Raw genomic sequence first — 24,802 nt, 5'->3', positions numbered from 1 at the left:
TAGCGGTGCGGAGCGCCTCCGTGATACAGAGAAGAGCAGTCTCAGTTGAATGACTAGTCTTGAAACCTGACTGATTTGGATCAAGAAGGTCATTCAGAGAGAGATAGCGGGAGAGCTGGCCAAGGACGGCACGTTCAAGAGTTTTGGAGAGAAAAGAAAGAAGGGATACTGGTCTGTAGTTGTTGACATCGGAGGGATTGAGTGTAGGTTTTTTCAGAAGGGATGCAACTCTCGCTCTCTTGAAGACGGAAGGGACGTAGCCAGCGGTCAGGGATGAGTTGATGAGCGAGGTGAGGTAAGGGAGAAGGTCTCCGGAAATGGTCTGGAGAAGAGAGGAGGGGATAGGGTCAAGCGGGCAGGTTGTTGGGCGGCCGGCCGTCACAAGACGTGAGATTTCATCTGGAGAGAGAGGGGAGAAAGAGGTCAGAGCACAGGGTAGGGCAGTGTGAGCAGAACCAGCGGTGTTGTTTGACTTAGCAAACGAGGATCGGATGTCGTCGACCTTCTTTTCAAAATGGTTGACGAAGTCATCTGGAGAGAGGGAGGAGGATTCAGGAGGGAGGAGAAGGTGGCAAAGAGCTTCCTAGGGTTAGAGGCAGAAGCTTGGAATTTAGAGTGGTAGAAAGTGGCTTTAGCAGCAGAGACAGAAGAGGAAAATGTAGAGAGGAGGGAGTGAAAGGATGCCAGGTCCGCAGGGAGGCGAGTTTTCCTCAATTTCCGCCCGGCTGCCCGGAGCCCTGTTCTGTGAGCTCGCAATGAGTCGTCGAGCCACGGAGCGGGTGGGGAGGACCGAGCCGGCCTGGAGGATAGGGGGCATAGAGAGTCAAAGGATGCAGAAAGGGAGGAGAGGAGGGTTGAGGAGGCAGAATCAGGAGATAGGTTGGAGAAGGTTTGAGCAGAGGGAAGAGATGATAGGATGGAAGAGGAGAGAGTAGCGGGGGAGAGAGAGCGAAGGTTGGGACGGCGCGATACCATCAGCAGTACTGTATCATTTTAATCATTTTAGTCAATAAGATTCTTGCTACGTAAGCTTAACTTTCTGAACATTCGAGACGTGTAGTCCACTTGTCATTCCAATCTCCTTTGCATTAGCGTAGCCTCTTCTGTAGCCTGTCAACTATGTGTCTGTCTATCCCTGTTCTCTCCTCTCTGCACAGACCATACAAACGCTCCACACCGCGTGGCCGCGGCCACCCTAATCTGGTGGTCCCAGCGCGCACGACCCACGTGGAGTTCCAGGTCTCCGGTAGCCTCTGGAACTGCCGATCTGCGGCCAACAAGGCAGAGTTCATCTCAGCCTATGCCTCCCTCCAGTCTCTCGACTTCTTGGCACTGACGGAAACATGGATCACCACAGACAACACTGCTACTCCTACTGCTCTCTCTTCGTCCGCCCACGTGTTCTCGCACACCCCGAGAGCTTCTGGTCAGCGGGGTGGTGGCACCGGGATCCTCATCTCTCCCAAGTGGTCATTCTCTCTTTCTCCCCTCACCCATCTGTCTATCGCCTCCTTTGAATTCCATGCTGTCACAGTTACCAGCCCTTTCAAGCTTAACATCCTTATCATTTATCGCCCTCCAGGTTCCCTCGGAGAGTTCATCAATGAGCTTGATACCTTGATAAGCTCCTTTCCTGAGGACGGCTCACCTCTCACAGTGCTGGGCGACTTTAACCTCCCCACGTCTACCTTTGACTCATTCCTCTCTGCCTCCTTCTTTCCACTCCTCTCCTCTTTTGACCTCACCCTCTCACCTTCCCCCTACTCACAAGGCAGGCAATACGCTCGACCTCATCTTTACTAGATGCTGTTCTTCCACTAACCTCATTGCAACTCCCCTCCAAGTCTCCGACCACTACCTTGTATCCTTTTCCCTCTCGCTCTCATCTAACACCTCCCACACTGCCCCTACTCGGATGGTATCGCACCGTCCCAACCTTCGCTCTCTCTCCCCCGCTACTCTCTCCTCTTCCATCCTATCATCTCTTCCCTCTGCTCATACCTTCTCCAAACTATCTCCTGATTCTGCCTCCTCAACCCTCCTCTCCTCCCTTTCTGCATCATTTGACTCTCTATGTCCCCTATCCTCCAGGCCGGCGCGGTCCTCCCCTCCCGCCCCATGGCTCGACGACTCATTGCGAGCTCACAGAACAGGGCTCCGGGCAGCTGAGCGGAAATGGAGGAAAACTCGCCTCCCTGCGGACCTGGCATCCTTTCACTCCCTCCTCTCTACATTTTCCTCCTCTGTCTCTGCTGCTAAAGCCATTTTCTACCACTCTAAATTCCAAGCATCTGCCTCTAACCCTAGGAAGCTCTTTGCCACCTTCTCCTCACTCCTGAATCCTCCTCCCCTCCCCCTCCTCCCTCTCTGCAGATGACTTCGTCAACCATTTTGAAAAGAAGGTCGACGACATCCGATCCTCGTTTGCTAAGTCAAACGGCACCGCTGGTTCTGCTCACACTGCCCTACCCTGTGCTCTGACCTCTTTCTCCCTCTCTCTCCAGATGAAATCTCGCGTCTTGTGACGGCCGGCCGCCCAACAACCTGCCCGCTTGACCCTATCCCCTCCTCTCTTCTCCAGACCATTTCCGGAGACCTTCTCCCCTACCTCACCTCGCTCATCAACTCATCCCTGACCGCTGGCTACGTCCCTTCCGTCCTCAAGAGAGCGAGAGTTGCATCCCTTCTGAAAAACCTACACTCAATCCCTCCGATGTCAACAACTACAGACCAGTATCCCTTCTTTCTTTTCTCTCCAAAACTCTTGAACGTGCCGTCCTTGGCCAGCTCTCCCGCTATCTCTCTCTGAATGACCTTCTTGATCCAAATCAGTCAGGTTTCAAGACTAGTCATTCAACTGAGACTGCTCTTCTCTGTATCACGGAGGCGCTCCGCACCGCTAAAGCTAACTCTCTCTCCTCTGCTCTCATCCTTCTAGACCTATCGGCTGCCTTCGATACTGTGAACCATCAGATCCTCCTCTCCACCCTCTCCGAGTTGGGCATCTCCGGCGCGGCCCACGCTTGGATTGCGTCCTACCTGACAGGTCGCTCCTACCAGGTGGCGTGGCGAGAATCTGTCTCCTCACCACGCGCTCTCACCACTGGTGTCCCCCAGGGCTCTGTTCTAGGCCCTCTCCTATTCTCGCTATACACCAAGTCACTTGGCTCTGTCATAACCTCACATGGTCTCTCCTATCATTGCTATGCAGACGACACACAATTAATCTTCTCCTTTCCCCTTCTGATGACCAGGTGGCGAATCGCATCTCTGCATGTCTGGCAGACATATCAGTGTGGATGACGGATCACCACCTCAAGCTGAACCTCGGCAAGACGGAGCTGCTCTTCCTCCCGGGGAAGGACTGCCCGTTCCATGATCTCGCCATCACGGTTGACAACTCCATTGTGTCCTCCTCCCAGAGCGCTAAGAACCTTGACGTGATCCTGGACAACACCCTGTCGTTCTCAACTAACATCAAGGCGGTGGCCCGTTCCTGTAGGTTCATGCTCTACAACATCCGCAGAGTACGACCCTGCCTCACACAGGAAGCGGCGCAGGTCCTAATCCAGGCACTTGTCATCTCCCGTCTGGACTACTGCAACTCGCTGTTGGCTGGGCTCCCTGCCTGTGCCATTAAACCCCTACAACTCATCCAGAACGCCGCAGCCCAAGTTCTCTCACGTCACCCCCGCTCCTCCGCTCTCCACTGGCTTCCAGTTGAAGCTCGCATCCGCTACAAGACCATGGTGCTTGCCTCACGGAGCTGTGAGGGGAACGGCACCTCAGTACCTCCAGGCTCTGATCAGGCCCTACACCCAAACAAGGGCACTGCGTTCATCCACCTCTGGCCTGCTCGCCTCCCTACCACTGAGGAAGTACAGTTCCCGCTCAGCCCAGTCAAAACTGTTCGCTGCTCTGGCCCCCAATGGTGGAACAAACTCCCTCACGACGCCAGGACGGCGGAGTCAATCACCACCTTCCGGAGACTCCTGAAACCCCACCTCTTTAAGGAATACCTAGGATAGGATAAGTAATCCTTCTCACCCCCTTTAAGATTTAGATGCACTATTGTAAAGTGACTATTCTACTGGATGTCATAAGGTGAATGCACCAATTTGTAAGTCGCTCTGGATAAGAGCGTCTGCTAAATTACTTAAATGTAATGTAAATGTCTCTCTACCTCTACCTCTCTCTCTACCTCTACCTCACTCTCTACCTCTACCTCTCCCTACCTCTACCTCTCTCTCTACCTCTACCTCTGGTCTCTCTCAACCTCTACCTCTCTCTCTCTACCTCTACCTCTACCTCTACCTCTCTCTCTCTCTCTCTCTCTCTCTCTCTCTCTCTCTCTCTACCTCTACCTCTCTACCTCTACCTATCTCTCTACCTCTACCTCTCTCTACCTCTCTTTCTACCTCTCTCTACCTCGACCTCACTCTCTACCTCTACCTCTCTCTACCTCTACCTCTCTCTCTACCTCTCTCTACCTCTACCTCTCTCTCTACCTCTCTCTCTACCTCTCTCTCTACCTCTACCTCTACCTCTCTCTCTCTACCTCTACATCTACCTCTCTCTCTACCTCTACCTCGACCTCTACCTCTACCACTACCTTTCTCTCTCTACCTCTACCTTTCTCTCTCTACTTCCTTCTCTCTCTCTCTACCTCTACCTCTCTCTCTACCTTTCTCTCTCTACCTCTCTGTCTCTACCTCTACCTCTCTACCTCTCTCTACCTACCTTTCTCTCTCTACCTCTCTCTCTCTCTCTCTCTCTCTCTCTCTCTACCTCTACCTCTCTCTACCTCTCTCTCTCACCCTACCTCTACCTCTCTCTACCTCTACCTCTGGTCTCTCTCAACCTCTACCTCTCTCCTCTACCTCTACCTCTACCTCTACCTCTCTCTCTCTCTCTCACTCTCTCTCTCTCTCTCTCTCTCTCTCTCTCTCTCTCTACCTCTACCTCTCTACCTCTACCTATCTCTCTACCTCTACCTCTCTCTCTACCTCTCTTTCTACCTCTCTCTACCTCGACCTCACTCTCTACCTCTACCTCTCTCTACCTCTACCTCTCTCTCTACCTCTCTCTACCTCTACCTCTCTCTCTACCTCTCTCTCTACCTCTACCTCTACCTCTCTCTCTACCTCTACATCTACCTCTCTCTCTACCTCTACCTCGACCTCTACCTCTACCACTACCTTTCTCTCTCTACCTCTACCTTTCTCTCTCTACCTCTCTCTCTCTACCTCTCTCTACCTGTACCTCTCTCTCTATATATATCTCTCTCTCTCTACCTCTACCTCTCTCTACCTCTACCTCTCTCTAATTCTACCTCTCTCTCTCTACCTCTACCTCTCTCTCTATATCTCTCTCTCTCTACCTCTACCTCTCTCTCTGTCTCTCTACCTCTCTTACCTCTCTCTCTCTCTCTACCTCTACCTCCACCTCTCTCTACCTCTACCTCTCTCTCTATATATCTCTCTCTCTACCTCTGTTCTCTCTCTACCTCTACCACTACATTTCTCTCTCTACCTCTACCTTTCTCTCTCTCTCTACCTCTCTCTCTCTACCTTTCTCTCTCTACCTCTCTCTCTCTACCTCTTTCTCTCTACCTCTACCTCTCTACCCCTCTCTCTCTACCTCTACCTCTCTCTCTACCTCCACCCCTCTCTACCTCTACCTCTCTCTCTCTACCTCCACCTCTCTCTACCTCCACCTCTCTCTACCTCCACCCCTCTCTACCTCTACCTCTCTCTCTCTACCTCCACCTCTCTCTACCTCTACCTCTCTCTCTACCTCCACCTCTCTCTCTACCTCTCTACCTCTACCTCTCTCTCTCTCTCTCTCTCTCTCTCTCTCTACCTCTACCTCTCTCTACCTCTACCTCTTCCTCTCTCTACATCTACCTCTCTCTCTCTACCTCTCTCTCTACCTCTTTCTCTCTACCTCTACCCTACCTCTCTCTCTCCTCTCTCTCTACCTCTCTCTACCTCTACCTCTCTCTCTCTCTGCACCTCTACCTCCACCTCTCTCTACCTCTCTCTCTACCTCTCTCTACCCCTACCTCTCTCTCTACATCTACCTCTCTCTACCTCTACCCCTCTCTACCTCTACCTCTCTCTACCTCTCTCTACCTCTCTCTCTACCTCTACCTCTCTCTACCTCTACCTCACTCTACCTCTACCTCTCTCTACCTCTCTACCTCTCTCTCTCTCTCTACCTCTACCTCTCTCTCTCTACCCTCTACTCTACCTCTAACGCTCCACCTCTCTACCTCTACCTCTCTCTACCTCTACCTCCACCTCACTCTACCTCTCTCTCTCTACCTCTACCTCTCTCTACCTCTACCTCCCTCTATATATATCTCTTTCTCTCTACCTCTACCTCTCTTTACCTCTACCTCTCTCTACTTCCTTCTCTCTCTCTCTACCTCTACCTCTCTCTCTACCTTCCTCTCTCTACCTCTCTGTCTCTACCTCTACCTCTCTACCTCTCTCTCTCTACCTTTCTCTCTCTCTACCTCTCTCTCTCTCTCTCTCTCTCTCTCTCTCTACCTCACCTCTACCTCTCTCTCTACCTCTCTCTCTCACTCTACCTCTACCTCTCTCTCTCTACCTCTACCCCTCTCTCTACCTCTACCTCTCTCTATCTCTACCCCTGTCTCTCTCTCTACCTCTCTCTCTCTCTCTCTCTCTACATCTACCTCTACCTCTCTCTCTACCTCTCTTGAACTCTACCTCTAACTTTCTCTCTACCTCTCTACCTCTACCTCCACCTCACTCTACCTCTACCTCTCTCTACCTCTCTCTACCTCTCTCTCTCTACCTCTACCGCTCTCTCTCTACCCTCTACCTCTACCTCTAACACTCTCCACCTCTCTCTGCCTCTACCTCTCTCTACCTCTACCTCCACCTCACTCTACCTCTCTCTTCTACCTCTACCTCTCTCTACCTCTACCTCCTCTATATATATCTCTGTCTCTACCTCTACCTCTCTTTACCTCTACCTCTCTCTACTTCCTTCTCTCTCTCTCTACCTCTACCTCTCTCTCTACCTTCTACTCTCTACCTCTCTCTCTCTACCTCTACCTCTCTACCTCTCTCTCTCTACCTCTCTCTCTACCTTTCTCTCTCTACCTCTCTCTCTCTACCTCTTTCTCTCTACCTCTACCTCTCTACCCCTCTCTCTCTACCTCTACCTCTCTCTCTACCTCCACCCCTCTCTACCTCTACCTCTCTCTACCTCCACCTCTCTCTACCTCCACCTCTCTCTACCTCCCCCCTCTCTACCTCTACCTCTCTCTCTCTACCTCCACCTCTCTCTACCTCTACCTCTCTCTCTACCTCCACCTCTCTCTACCTCTCTACCTCTACCTCTCTCCTCTCTCTCTCTCTCTCTCTCTCTCTACCTCTACCTCTCTCTACCTCTACCTCTTCCTCTCTCTACATCTACCTCTCTCTCTACCTCTCTCTCTACCTCTTTCTCTCTACCTCTACCTCTACCTCTCTCTCTCTCTCTCTCTACCTCTCTCTCTACCTCTACCTCTCTCTCTCTCTACCTCTACCTCCACCTCTCTCTACCTCTCTCTCTACCTCTCTCTACCTCTACCTCTCTCTCTACATCTACCTCTCTACCTCTACCCCTCTCTCTACCTCTACCTCTCTCTACCTCTCTCTCTACCTCTCTCTCTACCTCTACCTCTCTCTACCTCTACCTCACTCTACCTCTACCTCTCTCTACCTCTCTCTACCTCTCTCTCTCTCTCTACCTCTACCTCTCTCTCTCTCTACCCCTCTACCTCTACCTCTAACGCTCTCCACCTCTCTCTACCTCTACCTCTCTCTACCTCTACCTCCACCTCACTCTACCTCTCTCTCTCTACCTCTACCTCTCTCTACCTCTACCTCCCTCTATATATATCTCTCTCTCTCTACCTCTACCTCTCTTTACCTCTACCTCTCTCTACTTCCTTCTCTCTCTCTCTACCTCTACCTCTCTCTCTACCTTTCTCTCTCTACCTCTCTGTCTCTACCTCTACCTCTCTACCTCTCTCTCTACCTTTCTCTCTCTCTACCTCTCTCTCTCTCTCTCTCTCTACCTCTACCTCTCTCTCTACCTCTCTCTCTCACTCTACCTCTACCTCTCTCTCTCTACCTCTACCCCTCTCTCTACCTCTACCTCTCTCTATCTCTACCCCTGTCTCTCTCTCTACCTCTCTCTCTCTCTCTCTCTCTCTCTCATCTACCTCTACCTCTCTCTCTACCTCTCTCTTCTCTCTCTACCTCTACCGCTCTCTCTCTGCCCTCTACCTCTACCTCTAACACTCTCTCCACCTCTCTACCTCTCTAACTTTCTCTACCTCTCTACCTCTACCTCCACCTCACTCTACCTCTACCTCTCTCTACCTCTCTCTACCTCTCTCTCTCTACCTCTACCGCTCTCTCTCTCTACCCCTCTACCTCTACCTCTAACACTCTCTCCACCTCTCTCTACCTCTACCTCTCTCTACCTCTACCTCCACCTCACTCTACCTCTACCTCTCTCTCTCTATATATATATATATATATATCTCTCTACCTCCACCTCTCTCTACCTCTACCTCTCTCTATATATCTCGCTCTCTCACTCTACCTCTACCTCTCTCTCTATATATATCTCTCTCTCTCTACCTCCACCTCTCTCTACCTCTACCTCTCTCTATATATCTCGCTCTCTCTCTCTACCTCCACCTCTCTCTACCTCTACCTCTCTCTCTACCTCCACCTCTCTCTACCTCCAACTCTCTCTACCTCTACCTCTCTCTCTACCTCTCTCTCTATCTCTACCTCTACCTCTCTACCTCTCTACCTACCTATCTCTCTCTACCTCTCTACCTCTCTCTCTACTGTTCCCTCACTCTACCTCTACCTCTCTCTCTACCTCTCTCTCACTCTACCCTCTACCTCTCTCCTCTACCTCTACCCCTCTCTCTACCTTTCTCTCTCTACCTCTCTGTCTCTACCTCTACCTCTCTACCTCTCTCTCTCTACCTTTCTCTCTCTCTACCTCTCTCTCTCTCTCTCTCTCTCCCTCTACCTCTGTCTCTACCTCTACCTCTCTACCTCTCTCTCTCTACCTTCTCTCTCTCTCTCTCTCTCTCTACCTCTACCTCTCTCTCTACCTCTCTTTCTCACTCTACCCTCCTACCTCTACCTCTTCTCTCTCTCTCTACCTGTCTCTCTCTCTCTACCTCTACCTCTACCTCTCTTGAACTCTTGAACTCTACCTCTAACTTTCTCTCTACCTCTCTACCTCTACCTCCACCTCACTCTACCTCTACCTCTCTCTACCTCTCTCTACCTCTCTCTCTACCTCTACCGCTCTCTCTCTCTACCCCTCTACCTCTACCTCTACCTGTCTCTACCTCTAATGCTCTCTCCACCTCTCTCTACCTCTACCTCTCTCTACCTCTACCTCCACCTCACTCTACCTCTACCTCTGTCTACCTCTCTACCTCTCTCTCTCTACCTCTACCGCTCTCTCTCTCTACCCCTCTACCTCTACCTCCACCTCTCTCTACCTCTACCTCACTCTCTATATCTCTCTCTCTCTCTACCTCCACCTCTCTCTACCTCTACCTCTCTCTCTCTATATCTCTCTCTCTACCTCTGCTCTCTCTCTACCTCTACCACTACATTTCTCTCTCTACCTCTACCTTTCTCTCTCTCTCTACCTCTCTCTCTCTCTACCTTTCTCTCTCTACCTCTCTCTACCTCTTTCTCTCTACCTCTACCTCTACCCCTCTCTCTACCTTTCTCTCTCTCTACCACTCTCTCTCTCTACCACTACCTCTCTCTCTACCTCTCTCTCTCTCTCTTTCTCTCTCTACCTCTCTGTCTCTACCTCTACCTCTCTACCTCTCTCTCTCTACCGTTCTCTCTCTCTCCCTCTCTCTCTCTCTACCTCTACCTCTACCTCTCTCTCTCCGTTCTCTCTCTCTACCTCTCTCTCTCTCTACCTCTACCTCTCTCGCTACCTCTCTCTCTCACTCTACCTCTCTCTCTCTACCTCTACCCCTGTCTCTCTCTACCTCTCTCTCTACATCTACCTCTACTCTACCTCTCTCTACCTCTCTGAACTCTACCTCTAACTTTCTCTCTACCTCTCTACCTCTACCTCCACCTCACTCTACCTCTACCTCTCTACCTCTCTACCTCTCTCTCTCTCTACCTCTACCTCTCTCTCTCTACCCCTCCTACCTCTACCTCTAACACTCTCCACCTCTCTCTACCTCTACCTCTCTCTACCTCTACCTCCCCCTCACTCTCCCTCTCTCTCTCTCTACCTCTACCTCTCTCTACCTCTACCTCCCTCTATATATCTCTCTCTCTCTACCTCTACCTCTCTCTTTACCTCTACCTCTCTCTACTTCCTTCTCTCTCTCTCTACCTCTACCTCTCTACCTTTTTCTCTCTCTACCCTCTACCTCTACCTCCACCTCACTCTACCTCTACCTCACTCTATATCTCTCTCTCTCTACCTCCACCTCTCTCTACCTCTACCTCTCTCTGCCTCTACCTCTACCTCTCCTGCCTCTACCTCTCTCTCTACCTCTCTCTACCTCTCTCTACCTCTACCTCTACCTCTCTCTCTCTACCTCTACATCTACCTCTCTCTCTACCTCTGCTCTCGACCTCTACCTCTACCACTACCTTTCTCTCTCTACCTCTACCTTTCTCTCTCTCTACTTCCTTCTCTCTCTCTACCTCTACCTCTCTCTCTACCTTTCTCTCTCTACCTCTCTGTCTCTACCTCTACCTCTCTACCTCTCTCTCTACCTTTCTCTCTCTCTACCTCTCTCTCTCTCTCTCTCTCTCTCTCTCTACCTCTACCTCTCTCTCCTCTCTCTCTCACCCTACCTCTACCTCTCTCTCTACCTCTACCTCTGGTCTCTCTCAACCTCTACCTCTCTCTCTACCTCTACCTCTACCTCTACCTCTCTCTCTCTCTCTCTCTCCTCTCTCTCTCTCTCTCTCTCTCTCTCTCTCTCTCTCTACCTCTACCTCTCTACCTCTACCTATCTCCTCTACCTCTACCTCTCTCTACCTCTCTTTCTACTCTCTCTACCTCGACCTCACTCTCTACCTCTCCTCTCTCTACCTCTACCTCCTCTCTACCTCTCTCTACCTCTACCTCTCTCTCTACCTCTCTCTCTACCTCTACCTCTACCTCTCTCTCTACCTCTACATCTACCTCTCTCTCTACCTCTACCTCGACCTCTACCTCTACCACTACCTTTCTCTCTCTACCTCTACCTTCTCTCTACCTCTCTCTCTCTACCTCTACCTGTACCTCTCTCTATATCTCTCTCTCTACCTCTACCTCTCTCTACCTCTACCTCTCTCTAATTCTCCTCTCTCTCTCTCTCTCTCCTCTACCTCTCTCTCTATATCTCTCCCTCTCTACCTCTCTCTCTGTCTCCACCTCTCTTACCTCTCTCTCTCTCTCTACCTCTACCTCCACCTCTCTACCTCTACCTCTCTCTCTCCTCTCTCTCTACCTCTGTTCTCTCTCTACCCTCCCACTACATTTCTCTCTCTGCTACCTCTACCCTTTCCTCTACCTCTCTCTACCTCTCTCTCTCTACCTTTCTCTCTCTACCTCTCTCTCTCTACCCCTTTCTCTCTACCTCTACCTCTCTACCTCTCTCTCACCTCCACCCTCTCTACCTCCACCTCTCTACCTCTACCTCTCTCTCTCTACCTCCACCCTCTCTCTACCTCCACCTCTCTCTTCCTCCACCTCTCTCTACCTCTACCTCTCTCTCTACCTCCACCTCTCTCTACCTCTACCTCTATCTCTACCTCCACCTCTCTCTCTACCTCTCTCCTCTACCTCTCCCCCTCTCTACCTTTTCTCTCTCTACCTCTACCTCTCTCTACCTCTACCTCTCTCTCTCTCTACATCTACCTCTCTCTCTCTACCTCTCTCTCTACCTCTTTCTCTCTACCTCTACCTCTACCTCACTCTCTCTCTCTCTACCTCTCTCTCTACCTCTACCTCTCTCTCTCTCTACCTCTACCTCCACCTCTCTCTACCTCTACTCTCCTCTCTCTACCTCTACCTCTCTCTCTACATCTACCTCTCTCTCTCTACCCCTCTCTCTACCTCTTACCCTCTCTCTTGAATCTCCTCTACCTCTAACTCTTCTCTCTACCTCTCTCTCTCTACCTCCACCTACCTCTACCTCCTCTCCTCTACCTCTCTCTACTCTCTACCTCTCTCTCTACCTCTACCTCTCTCTCTCTCACCCCTCTACCTCTACCTCTAACGCTCTCCACCTCTCTCTGCCTCTACCTCTCTCTGCATCTACCTCCACCTCACTCTACCTCTCTCTCTCTCTACCTCTACCTCTCTCTACCTCTACCTCCCTCTATATATCTCTGTCTCTCTACTTCTACCTCTCTTTACCTCTACCTCTCTCTACTTCCTTCTCTCTCTCTCTCCTCTACCTCCTCTCTCTACCTTCCTCTCTCTACCTCTCTGTCTCTACCTCTACCTCTCTACCTCTCTCTCTACCTTTCTCTCTCCTCTCTCTCTCTCTCTCTCTCTCTCTCTACCTCTTCACCTCTACCTCTCTCTCTACCTCTCTCTCTCACTCTACCTCTACCTCTCTCTCTACCTCTACCCCTCTCTCTACCTCTACCTCTCTCTATCTCTACCCCTGTCTCTCTCTCTACCTCTCTCTCTCTCTCTCTCTCTACATCTACCTCTACCTCTCTCTCTACCTCTCTTGAACTCTACCTCTAACTTTCTCTCTACCTCTCTACCTCTACCTCCACCTCACTCTACCTCTACCTCTCTCTACCTCTCTCTACCTCTCTCTCTCTACCTCTACCGCTCTCTCTCTCTACCCCTCTACCTCTACCTCTAACACTCTCTCCACCTCTCTCTACCTCTACCTCTCTCTACCTCTACCTCCACCTCACTCTACCTCTACCTCTCTCTCTCTATATATATATATATATATATATATATATCTCTACCTCCACCTCTCTCTCTACCTCTACCACTCTCTCTATATATCTCGCTCTCTCACTCTACCTCTACCTCTCTCTCTATATATCTCTCTCTCTCTGCCTCCACCTCTCTCTGCCTCTACCTCTCTCTCTATATATCTCGCTCTCTCTCTCTACCTCCACCTCTCTCTACCTCTACCTCTCTCTCTACCTCCACCTCTCTCTACCTCCAACTCTCTCTACCTCTACCTCTCTACCTCTCTCTCTCTCTCTACCTCTACCTCTCTCTCTCTACCTTTCTCTCTCTACCTATCTCTCTCTCTACCTCTCTACCTCTCTCTCTCTACTGTTCCCTCACTCTACCTCTACCTCTCTCTCTACCTCTCTCTCTCACTCTACCTCTACCTCTCTCTCTCTACCTCTACCCCTCTCTCTACCTTTCTCTCTCTACCTCTCTGTCTCTACCTCTCTACCTCTCTCTCTCTACCTTTCTCTCTCTCTACCTCTCTCTCTCTCTCTCTCTCTCTCCTCTACCTCTCTGTCTCTCCCTGCCTCTCTCTACCTCTCTCTCTCTACCTTTCTCTCTCTCTCTCTCTCTCTCTGCCTCTACCTCTCTCTCTCTCTCTTCTCTCTCTACCTCTACCTCTCTCTCTACCTGTCTCTCTCTCTCTCTCTACCTGTCTCTCTCTCTACCTCTCTTGAACTCTACCTCTAACTTTCTCTCTACCTCTCCTACCTCTACCTCCACCTCACTCTACCTCTACCTCTCTCCTCTCTCTACCTCTCTCTCTCTCTACCTCTACCTCTCTCTCTACCCCTCTACCTCTACCTCTACCTGTCTCTACCTCTCTCTCCTCTCCCTCTCTCTGTCTCTACCTCCCACCTCCTCTCTGTCTCTCCTCTCTCTCCTCTACCTCTCTCTGTCTCTCTACCTCCTCTCTATATCTCTCTCTCTCTCTCTACCTCTACCTCTCTTTACCTCTCTCTCTCTGTCTACTTCCTTCTCTCTCTCTGTCTCTACCTCTACCTCTCTCTCTCTACCTTTCTCTCTCTACCCCTCTACCTCTGTCTCCTCTCTCTACCTCTACCTCACTCTCTATATCTCTCTCTCTCTCTCTCCACCTCTCTCTACCTCTACCTCTCTCTAAATCTCTCTCTCTCTCTGTCTCTCTCTACCTCTACCACTCATTTCTCTCTCTCCTCTACCTCTCTCTCTCTCTCTACCTCTCTCTCTCTCTCCTCTTCTCTCTACCTCTGTCTCTCTACCCCCTCTCTCTACCTTTCTCTCTCTCTACCACTCTCTCTCTCTACCTCTACTCTCTCTCTACCTCTCTCTCTCTCTCTACCTTTCTCTCTCTACCTCTCTGTCTCTACCTCTACCTCTCTACCTCCTGTCTCTCTACCGTTCTCTCTCTCTACCTCTCTCTCTCTCTCCTCTCTCTCTCTCTCTACCTCTCTCTCTCTCTCTACCTCTCTCTCTCTACCTCTACCTGTCTCTCTCTCTGTCTCTCTCTCTCTCTCTCTGTCTCTCTACCTCTCTCTCTCTACCTCTAACTTTCTCTCTGTCCTCTCTGTCTGTCTCTGTCTCTCCACCTGTCTGTCTCTGTCTCTCTCCTCTCTCTCTCTCTCTACCTCTGTCTCTCTCTGTCTACCTCTACCTCTCTCTCTCTCTACCCCTCTACCTCTGCCTCTCTCGCTCTCCACCTTTCTCTACCTCTACCTCTCTCTACCTCTACCTCCACCTCCTCTCTACCTCTCTCTCTCTCTCTCTACCTCTCTCTCTCTGTCTCCTCCTCTATATCTCTCTCTCTCTCTCTCTACCTCTACCTCTCTTTACCTCTACCTCTCTCTACTTCCTTCTCTCTCTCTCTACCTCTACCTCTCTCTCTGTCTTTCTCTCTCTACCTCTCTGTCTCTACCTCTACCTCTCTACCTCTCTCTCTACCTTTCTCTCTCTCTGTCTGTCTGTCTCTCTCTCTCTCTCCTCTACTCTCTCTGTCTGTCTCTCTCTCACTCTATCTCTACCTCTCTGTCTGTCTACCTCTACTCTCTCTACCTCTGTCCTCTCTCTATCTACCTGTCTCTCTGTCTGTCTGTCTCTCTCTCTCTCTCTCTCACTCTACCTCTACCTCTCTCTCTACTCTCTTCTCTCTCTCCTCTAACTTTCTCTCTACCTCTATCTCTCTCTACCTCTCACCTCTCTCTACCTCTACCTCTCTCTACCTCTCTCTACCTCTCTCTCTCTGTCTCTCCGCTCTCTGTCTCTACCCCTCTGTCTCTACTCTCTAACCTCTCTCTCACCTCTCTCTACCTCTACCTCTCTCTACCTCTACCTCCACCTCTCTCTACTCTCTACTGTCTCTCTCTCTATCTCTCTCTCTACCTCTGCTCTGTCTCCTCTACTGTTTCTCTCTCTACCTCTACCTTTCTCTCTCTCTCTACCTCTCTCTCTCTCTACCTTTCTCTCTCTACCTCTCTCTCTCTACCTCTTTCTCTCTACCTCTCCTCTCTACCCCCCTCTCTCTACCTTTCTCTCTCTCTCCCACTCTCTCTCTCTACCACTACCTCTCTCTCTACCTCTCTCTCTCTCTCTCTTTCTCTCTCTACCTCTCTGTCTCTACCTCTACCTCTCTACCTCTCTCTCTCTACCGTTCTCTCTCTCTACCTCTCTCTCTCTCTACCTCTACCTCTCTACCTCTCTCTCTCTCTCTCTTCTCTCTCTCTACCTCTCTCTCTCTACCTCTACCTCTCTCTCTACCTCTCTCTCCACTCTGTCTCTCTCTCTCTACCTCTACCCTGTCTCTCTCTCTGTCTCTCTCTCTCTCTGTCTCTCTCCTCTCTGTCTCTACCTCTCTTGAACTCTACCTCTCTCTCTTTCTCTCTACCTCTCTCTCCTCTACCTCCCACCTCACTCTCCTCTGTCTCTCTGCTCTCTCTGTCTCTCTCTCTCTCTGTCTCTCTCCTCTCTGTCTCTCTCCCCTCTCTCTCTACCTCTAACGCTCTCACCTCTCTCTCTCTACCTCTCTACCTCTACCTCCACCTCTCTCTACCTCTCTCTCTCTCTACCTCTACCTCTCTCTACCTCTCCTCCCTCTATATATCTCTCTCTCTCTCTGTCTCTGTCTCTCTTTACCTCTACCTCTCTCTACTTCTGTCTCTCTCTCTCTACACTCTACCTCTCTCTCTACCTCTCTCTCTCTCCCCTCTCCTCTACCTCCACCTCTCTCTCTGTCTCTACTCTCTCTGTCTCTATCTCTCTGTCTCCACCTCTCTCTCTCCTCTACCTCTCTCTCTCTAAATCTCTCTCTCTACCTCTGCTCTCTCTCTACCTCTACCTACATTCTCTCTCTCTGTCTCTACCTTTCTCTGTCTCTCTACCTCTCTCTCTCTCTGTCTTTCTCTCTCTACCTCTCTCTCTCTACCTCTACCTCTCTCTACCTTTCTCTCTCTCTACCTCTCTCTCTCTCTACCACTACCTCTCTCTCTCCACCTCTCTCTCTCTCTCTACCTTTCTCTCTCTACCTCTCTGTCTCTACCTCTACCTCTCTACCTCTCTCTCTCTACCGTTCTCTCTCTCTACCTCTCTCTCTCTCTACCTCTACCTCTCTCTCTACCTCTCTCTCTCACTCTACCTCTCTCTCTCTCTCTACCCCTGTCTCTCTCTACCTCTCTCTCTCTCTCTCTCTCTCTCTCTCTCTCTCTTGAACTCTACCTCTAACTTTCTCTCTACCTCTCTACCTCTACCTCCACCTCACTCTACCTCTACCTCTCTCTACCTCTCTCTACCTCTCTCTCTCTCTACCTCTACCTCTCTCTCTCTCTACCCCTCTACCTCTACCTCTAACGCTCTCCACCTCTCTCTACCTCTACCTCTCTCTACCTCTACCTCCACCTCACTCTACCTCTCTCTCTCTCTACCTCTACCTCTCTCTACCTCTACCTCCCTCTATATATATCTCTCTCTCTCTACCTCTACCTCTCTTTACCTCTACCTCTCTCTACTTCCTTCTCTCTCTCTCTACCTCTACCTCTCTCTCTACCTTTCTCTCTCTACCTCTCTGTCTCTACCTCTACCTCTCTACCTCTCTCTCTCTACCTCTTTCTACTCTCTCTCTCTCTCTCTCTCTCTACCTCTACCTCTCTCTCTACCTCTCTCTCCTCTCTCTCCTCTACCTCTCTCTCTCTCTACCTCTACCCCCTCTCTCTACCTCTACCTCTCTCTCTATCTCTACCCCTGTCTCTCTCTCTACCTCTCTCTCTCTCTCTACATCTGCCTCTACCTCTCTCTACCTCTCTTGAACTCTACCTCTAGCTTTCTCTCTACCTCTCTGCCTCTACCTCCACCTCACTCTGCCTCTACCTCTCTCTACCTCTCTCTACCTCTCTCTCTCCTACCTCTACCACTCTCTCTCTGCCCTCTACCTCTACCTCTAACACTCTCTCCACCTCTCTGCCTCTACCTCTCTCTACCTCTACCTCCACCTCACTCTACCTCTACCTCTCTCTATATATATATATATATCTCTCTCTACCACCTCCACCTCTCTCTACCTCTACTCTCTCTATATATCACAAAATCTCTCACTCTACCTCTACCTCTCTCTCTATATATCTCTCTCTCTCTCTACCTCCACCTCTCTCTACCTCTGCACACTCTCTCTCTATATCTCTCGCTCTCTCTCTACCTCACCTCTCTCTACCTCTACCTCTCTCTCTACCTCCACCTCTCTCTACCTCAACTCTCTCTACCTCTACCTCTCTCTACCTCTCTCTCTCTCTCTACCTCTACCTCTCTCTCTCTACCTTTCTCTCTCTACCTATCTCTCTCTCTACCTCTCTACCTCTCTCTCTCTCTACCTTTCTCTCACTCTACCTCTACCTCTCTCTCCTCTCTCTCTCACTCTACCTCTACCTCTCTCTCTCTCCTCTACCCCCTCTCTCTACCTTTCTCTCTCTACCTCTCTGTCTCTACCTCTACCTCTCTACCTCTCTCTCTCTACCTTTCTCTCTCTCTACCTCTCTCTCTCTCTCTCTACCTCTACCTCTCTGTCTCTACCTCTACCTCTCTACCTCTCTCTCTCTACCTTTCTCTCTCTCTACCTCTCTCTCTCTCTCTCTCTCTACCTCTACCTCTCTCTCTACCTCTCTCTCTCACTCTACCTCTACCTCTCTCTACCTCTACCCCTCTCTCTCTCTACCTGTCTCTCTCTCTCTCTACCTCTACCTCTACCTCTCTCTCTACCTCTCTTGAACTCTACCTCTAACTTTCTCTCTACCTCTCTACCTCTACCTCCACCTCACTCTACCTCTACCTCTCTCTACCTCTCTCTACCTCTCTCTCTCTACCTCTACCGCTCTCTCTCTCTACCCCTCTACCTCTACCTCTACCTGTCTCTACCTCTAACGCTCTCTCCACCTCTCTCTACCTCTACCTCTCTCTACCTCTACCTCCACCTCACTCTACCTCTACCTCTGTCTACCTCTCTCTACCTCTCTCTCTCTACCTCTACCGCTCTCTCTCTCTACCCCTCTACCTCTACCTCTACCTGTCTCTACCTCTAACGCTCTCTCCACCTCTCTCTACCTCTACTTCTCTCTCTATATCTCTCTCTCTCTCTACCTCTACCTCTCTCTACCTCTACCTCTCTCTACTTCTTTCTCTCTCTCTCTACCTCTACCTCTCTCTATATATATATATCTCTCTCTCTACCTCTCTCTACCTCTAACTCTCTCTCTATATATCTCTCTCTCTCTCTACCTCCATCTCTCTCTACCTCTACCTCTCTCTCTACCTCTACCTCTCTCTCTACACCCCCCTCTGCCTCTACCTCTCTCTCTGCCTCCACCTCTCTCTACCTCCACCTCTCTACCTCCACCTCTCTCTCACCTCTACCTCTCTCTCTCTACCTCCACCTCTCTCTACCTCTACCTCTCTCTACCTCCACCTCTCTCTCTGCCTCTCTACCTCTACCTCTCTCTCTCTCTCTCTCTCTCTCTCTACCTCTCTACCTCTCTCTACCTCTACCTCTTCCTCTCTCTACATCTACCTCTCTCTCTCTACCTCTCTCTCTACCTCTTTCTCTCTACCTCTACCTCTACCTCTCTCTCTACCTCTCTCTCTACCTCTACCTCTCTCTCTCTCTCTACCTCCACCTCCACCTCTCTCTACCTCTCTACCTCTACCTCTCTCTACCTCTACCTCTCTCTCTACATCTACCTACTCTCTACCCTCTACTCTCTACCTCTCTCTCTCTCCTCTCTCATATCTACTCTCTCTACCTCTACCTCTCTCTACCTCTCTACCTCTCTCTACCTCTCTCTCTCTCTACTCTCTATCTATCTCTACCTCTTCCTCTACCTCTCTCTCTACCTCTCACTCCTCTCTCTCTCTCTCTAGCTCTCATACTCTCTGTTTTTCTCTACCTCCACTGCCTCTACCTCTACCTCTCTCTCTACCTCTCTCTACCTCTACCTCTCTCTACCTCTCTCTCTACCTCTCTCTACCTCTACCTCTCTCTACCTCTACCTCTCACTCTACCTCTCCTCTACCTCTCTCGCTCTACCTCTACCTCCCACCTCTCTCTACCTCTACCTCTCTCTACCTCTACCTCTCTCTCTCTCTCTCTCTCTCTCTACCTCTTACCGCTACCTCTCTCTGCCTCTACCTCTCTCTCTCTACCTCTCTCTCTCTCTTCTCTACCCTCTCTTCACTCTCTACCTCTCTTCTCTCTCTCTCTACCTCTCTCACTCTCTATACCTCTCTCTCTCTCTACCTCTCCTCTCTATACCTCTCTCTCTACCTCTCTCTACCTCTCTCTCTACCTCTCTACCTCTACCTCTCTACCTCTACCCCTCTATCTCTACTTCTCTACCTCTCTCTCTCTCTCTCTCTCTCTCTCACCTCCTCTCTACCTCTCTCTCTCTCTCTACCTCTTCCTCTCTCTACCTCTACCTCTTCCTCTCTACATCTACCTCTCTCTCTACCTCTCTCTCTCTACCTCTCTCTCTCTACCGCTCTCTCTCTCTCTCTCTCTCTACCTCTCTCTCTCCCTCTACCTCTCTCTCTCTCTACCTCTACCTCCACCTCTCTCTACCTCTCTCTCTCTACCTCTCTCTACCTCTACCACTCTCTCTACCTCTACCTCTCTCTACCTCTACCCCTCTCTCTCTCTACCTCTACCTCTCTCTACCTCTACCTCTCTACCTCTACCTCTCTCTACCTCTCTCTCTACCTCTCTCTCTACCTCTACCTCTCTCTACCTCTACCTCTCTCTACCTCTACTTCTCTTGCTCTACCTCTCTCACTCTACCTCTACCTCCACCTCTCTCTACCTCTACCTCTCTCTACCTCTCTCTCTCTCTCTCTCTCTCTACCTCTACCGCTACCTCTCTCTACCTCTACCTCTCTCTCTACCTCTACCTCTCTCTCTCTACCTCTCTCTCTCTCTCTCTCTCTCTCTCTCTACCTCTCTCTCTCTACCTCTCTCTCTCGCTCTACCTCTCTCACTCTCTACCTCTCTCTCTCTACCTCTACCTCTCTCTATCTCTCTCTCTCTACCTCTCTCTACCTCTACCTCTCTCTACCTCTCTCCACCTCTACCTGCACCTCTCTTTCTATATCTCTCTCTCTCTACCTCTACCTCTCTACCTCTACCTCTACCTCTACCTCTACCTCTCTCTCTACGTCTCTCTCTCTCTCTACCTCTACGTCCACCTCTCTCTACCTCTCTCTCTCTCTCTACCTCTCTCTCTCTCTACCTCTCTCTCTATATATATCTCTTTCTCCTGTTATTGATGGAATTAGGTGCGATCATGTCTTACATCTGGAGTGTTACAGATTTGTCAGCTAGTGCATTAGGTCTGTTATTATAGTGTTGCTGGCACCCACAGAACCATACATCATTTGCTATATTACAATGAATCATGCATTAGTCTCTGTCCTGTGAATCTGTTTGTGTGAATATGTGGGTGGGCGGTTAAGGGGTAAATGTGTGTGTGCTTATGTGGTGCACATGCCCATGAGTGTTTGTGCATTTGCGCCCATGTTTGTTAGGACATGTTTGTGTGTTTTGTTAGGACATGTTTGTGTGTTTTGTTAGGACATGTTTGTGTGTTTTGTTAGGACATGTTTGTGTGTTTTGTTAGGACATGTTTGTTAGGCCATGTTTGTGAGTTTGTTAGGCCATGTTTGTGTTTTTGTTAGGCCATGTTTGTTAGGCCATGTTTGTTAGGCCATGTTTGTTAGGCCATGTTTGTGAGTTTGTTAGGCCATGTTTGTGTTTTTGTTAGGCCATGTTTGTTAGGCCATGTTTGTTAGGACATGTTTGTGTGTTTTGTTAGGCCATGTTTGTGTTTTTGTTAGGCCATGTTTGTGAGTTTGTTAGGCCATGTTTGTTAGGCCATGTTTGTTAGGCCATGTTTGTTAGGCCATGTTTGTGAGTTTGTTAGGCCATGTTTGTGAGTTTGTTAGGCCATGTTTGTGAGTTTGTTAGGCCATGTTTGTGAGTTTGTTAGGCCATGTTTGTTAGGCCATGTTTGTTAGGCCATGTTTGTTAGGCCATGTTTGTTAGGCCATGTTTGTGGGTTTTTTAGGCCATGTTTGTGTTTTATTTTAGGCCAAGCCACCAGAGACAGGAGACAGACTTAGGCTGCAACACAGGAATTCTAATGAAGGCGACACCACAAACAATTTACTGTATCGTAATCATCCAGACCATGTCCTTGTCCCAGAAGGCACTCTGTCAGCTATATAGTGCACTGCCTTTGACCAGGGTCCACAGGGAAAATGGTGCCATTGAATGCACACTGTGATATTATTAGTCAAGTCCATGGAGATGACTGAGGGATGAAAACACAGGACACTTTTAGAGAAGACTGAGGGATGAAAACAGAGGACACTGGTAGAGAAGACTGAGGGATGAAAACAGAGGACACGGGTGGAGAAGACTGAGGGATGAAAACAGAGGACACTGGTGGAGAAGACTATGAGGGATGAAAACACAGGACACTGATAGAGAAGACTGAGGGATGAAAACACAGGACACTGTTAGAGAAGACTGAGGGATGAAAACACAGGACACTGGTGGAGATGACTGAGGGATGAAAACAGAGGACACGGGTGGAGAAGACTGAGGGATGAAAACAGAGGACACTGGTAGAGAAGACTGAGGGATGAAAACAGAGGACACGGGTGGAGAAGACTGAGGGATGAAAACAGAGGACACTGGTAGAGACGACTGAAGGATGAAAACAGAGGACACTGGAAGAGAAGACTGAGGGATGAAAACACAGGACACTGTTAGAGAAGACTGAGGGATGAAAACACAGGACACTGTTAGAGAAGACTGAGGGATGAAAACACAGGACACTGGTGGAGATGACTGAGGGATGAAAACACAGGACACTGTTAGAGAAGACTGAGGGATGAAAACAGAGGACACTGGTAGAGACGACTGAGGGATGAAAACAGAGGACACTGGTGGAGAAGACTATGAGGGATGAAAACAGAGGACACTGGTAGAGAAGACTGAGGGATGAAAACAGAGGACACTGGTGGAGAAGACTATGAGGGATGTAAACAGAGGACACTGGTAGAGAAGACTGAGGGATGAAAACAGAGGACACGGGTGGAGAAGACTGAGGGATGAAAACAGAGGACACCGGTAGAGACGACGGAGGGATGAAAACAGAGGACACTGGTGGAGAAGACTATGAGGGATGTAAACAGAGGACACTGGTAGAGAAGACTGAGGGATGAAAACAGAGGACACTGATAGAGAAGACTGAGGGATGAAAACAGAGGACACTGATAGAGAAGACTATGAGGATGTAAACAGAGGACACTGGTAGAGAAGACTGAGGGATGAAAACAGAGGACACTGATAGAGAAGACTGAGGGATGAAAACAGAGGACACTGATAGAGAAGACTGAGGGATGAAAACAGAGGACACCGGTAGAGACGACTGAGGGATGAAAACAGAGGACACTGGTGGAGAAGACTATGAGGGATGAAAACAGAGGACACTGGTAGAGAAGACTGAGGGATGAAAACAGAGGACACTGGTGGAGAAGACTATGAGGGATGAAAACAGAGGACACTGATAGAGAAGACTGAGGGATGAAAACAGAGGACACTGGTGGAGAAGACTATGAGGGATGAAAACAGAGGACACTGGTAGAGAAGACTGAGGGATGAAAACAGAGGACACTGGTGGAGAAGACTATGAGGGATGAAAACAGAGGACACTGGTGGAGAAGACTATGAGGGATGAAAACAGAGGACACTGGTAGAGAAGACTGAGGGATGAAAACAGAGGACACTGGTGGAGAAGACTATGAGGGATGAAGACAGAGGACACTGGTGGAGAAGACTGAGGGATGAAAACAGAGGACACTGGTAGAGACGACTGAGGGATGAAAACAGAGGACACGGGTGGAGAAGACTGAGGGATGAAAACAGAGGACACGGGTGGAGAAGACTGAGGGATGAAAACAGAGGACACTGGTGGAGAAGACTGAGGGATGAAAACAGAGGACACTGGTAGAGAAGACTGAGGGATGAAAACAGAGGACACGGGTGGAGAAGACTGAGGGATGAAAACAGAGGACACGGGTGGAGAAGACTGAGGGATGAAAACAGAGGACACTGGTGGAGAAGACTGAGGGATGAAAACAGAGGACACTGGTGGAGAAGACTGAGGGATGAAAACAGAGGACACTGGTGGAGAAGACTGAGGGATGAAAACAGAGGACACTGGTAGAGACGACTGAGGGATGAAGACAGGGGACACTGGTAGAGAAGACTGAGGGATGAAGACAGAGGACACTGGTAGAGAAGACTGAGGGATGAAGACAGAGGACACTGGTAGAGAAGACTGAGGGATGAAAACAGAGGACACTGGTGGAGAAGACTATGAGGGATGTAAACAGAGGACACTGGTAGAGAAGACTGAGGGATGAAAACAGAGGACACGGGTGGAGAAGACTGAGGGATGAAAACAGAGGACACCGGTAGAGACGACTGAGGGATGAAAACAGAGGACACTGGTGGAGAAGACTATGAGGGATGTAAACAGAGGACACTGGTAGAGAAGACTGAGGGATGAAAACAGAGGACACTGATAGAGAAGACTGAGGGATGAAAACAGAGGACACTGATAGAGAAGACTGAGGGATGAAAACAGAGGACACCGGTAGAGACGACTGAGGGATGAAAACAGAGGACACTGGTGGAGAAGACTATGAGGGATGAAAACAGAGGACACTGGTAGAGAAGACTGAGGGATGAAAACAGAGGACACTGGTGGAGAAGACTATGAGGGATGAAAACAGAGGACACTGATAGAGAAGACTGAGGGATGAAAACAGAGGACACTGGTGGAGAAGACTATGAGGGATGAAAACAGAGGACACTGGTAGAGAAGACTGAGGGATGAAAACAGAGGACACTGGTGGAGAAGACTATGAGGGATGAAAACAGAGGACACTGGTGGAGAAGACTATGAGGGATGAAAACAGAGGACACTGGTAGAGAAGACTGAGGGATGAAAACAGAGGACACTGGTGGAGAAGACTATGAGGGATGAAGACAGAGGACACTGGTGGAGAAGACTGAGGGATGAAAACAGAGGACACTGGTAGAGACGACTGAGGGATGAAAACAGAGGACACGGGTGGAGAAGACTGAGGGATGAAAACAGAGGACACGGGTGGAGAAGACTGAGGGATGAAAACAGAGGACACGGGTGGAGAAGACTGAGGGATGAAAACAGAGGACACTGGTGGAGAAGACTGAGGGATGAAA

This window comes from Oncorhynchus keta, chromosome 19, assembly GCF_023373465.1.
Source record: "Oncorhynchus keta strain PuntledgeMale-10-30-2019 chromosome 19, Oket_V2, whole genome shotgun sequence".
NCBI lineage: Eukaryota > Metazoa > Chordata > Actinopteri > Salmoniformes > Salmonidae > Oncorhynchus > Oncorhynchus keta.
The sequence above is the reverse complement of the archived record's forward strand: the minus strand, read 5'-3'. Positions refer to the sequence as shown.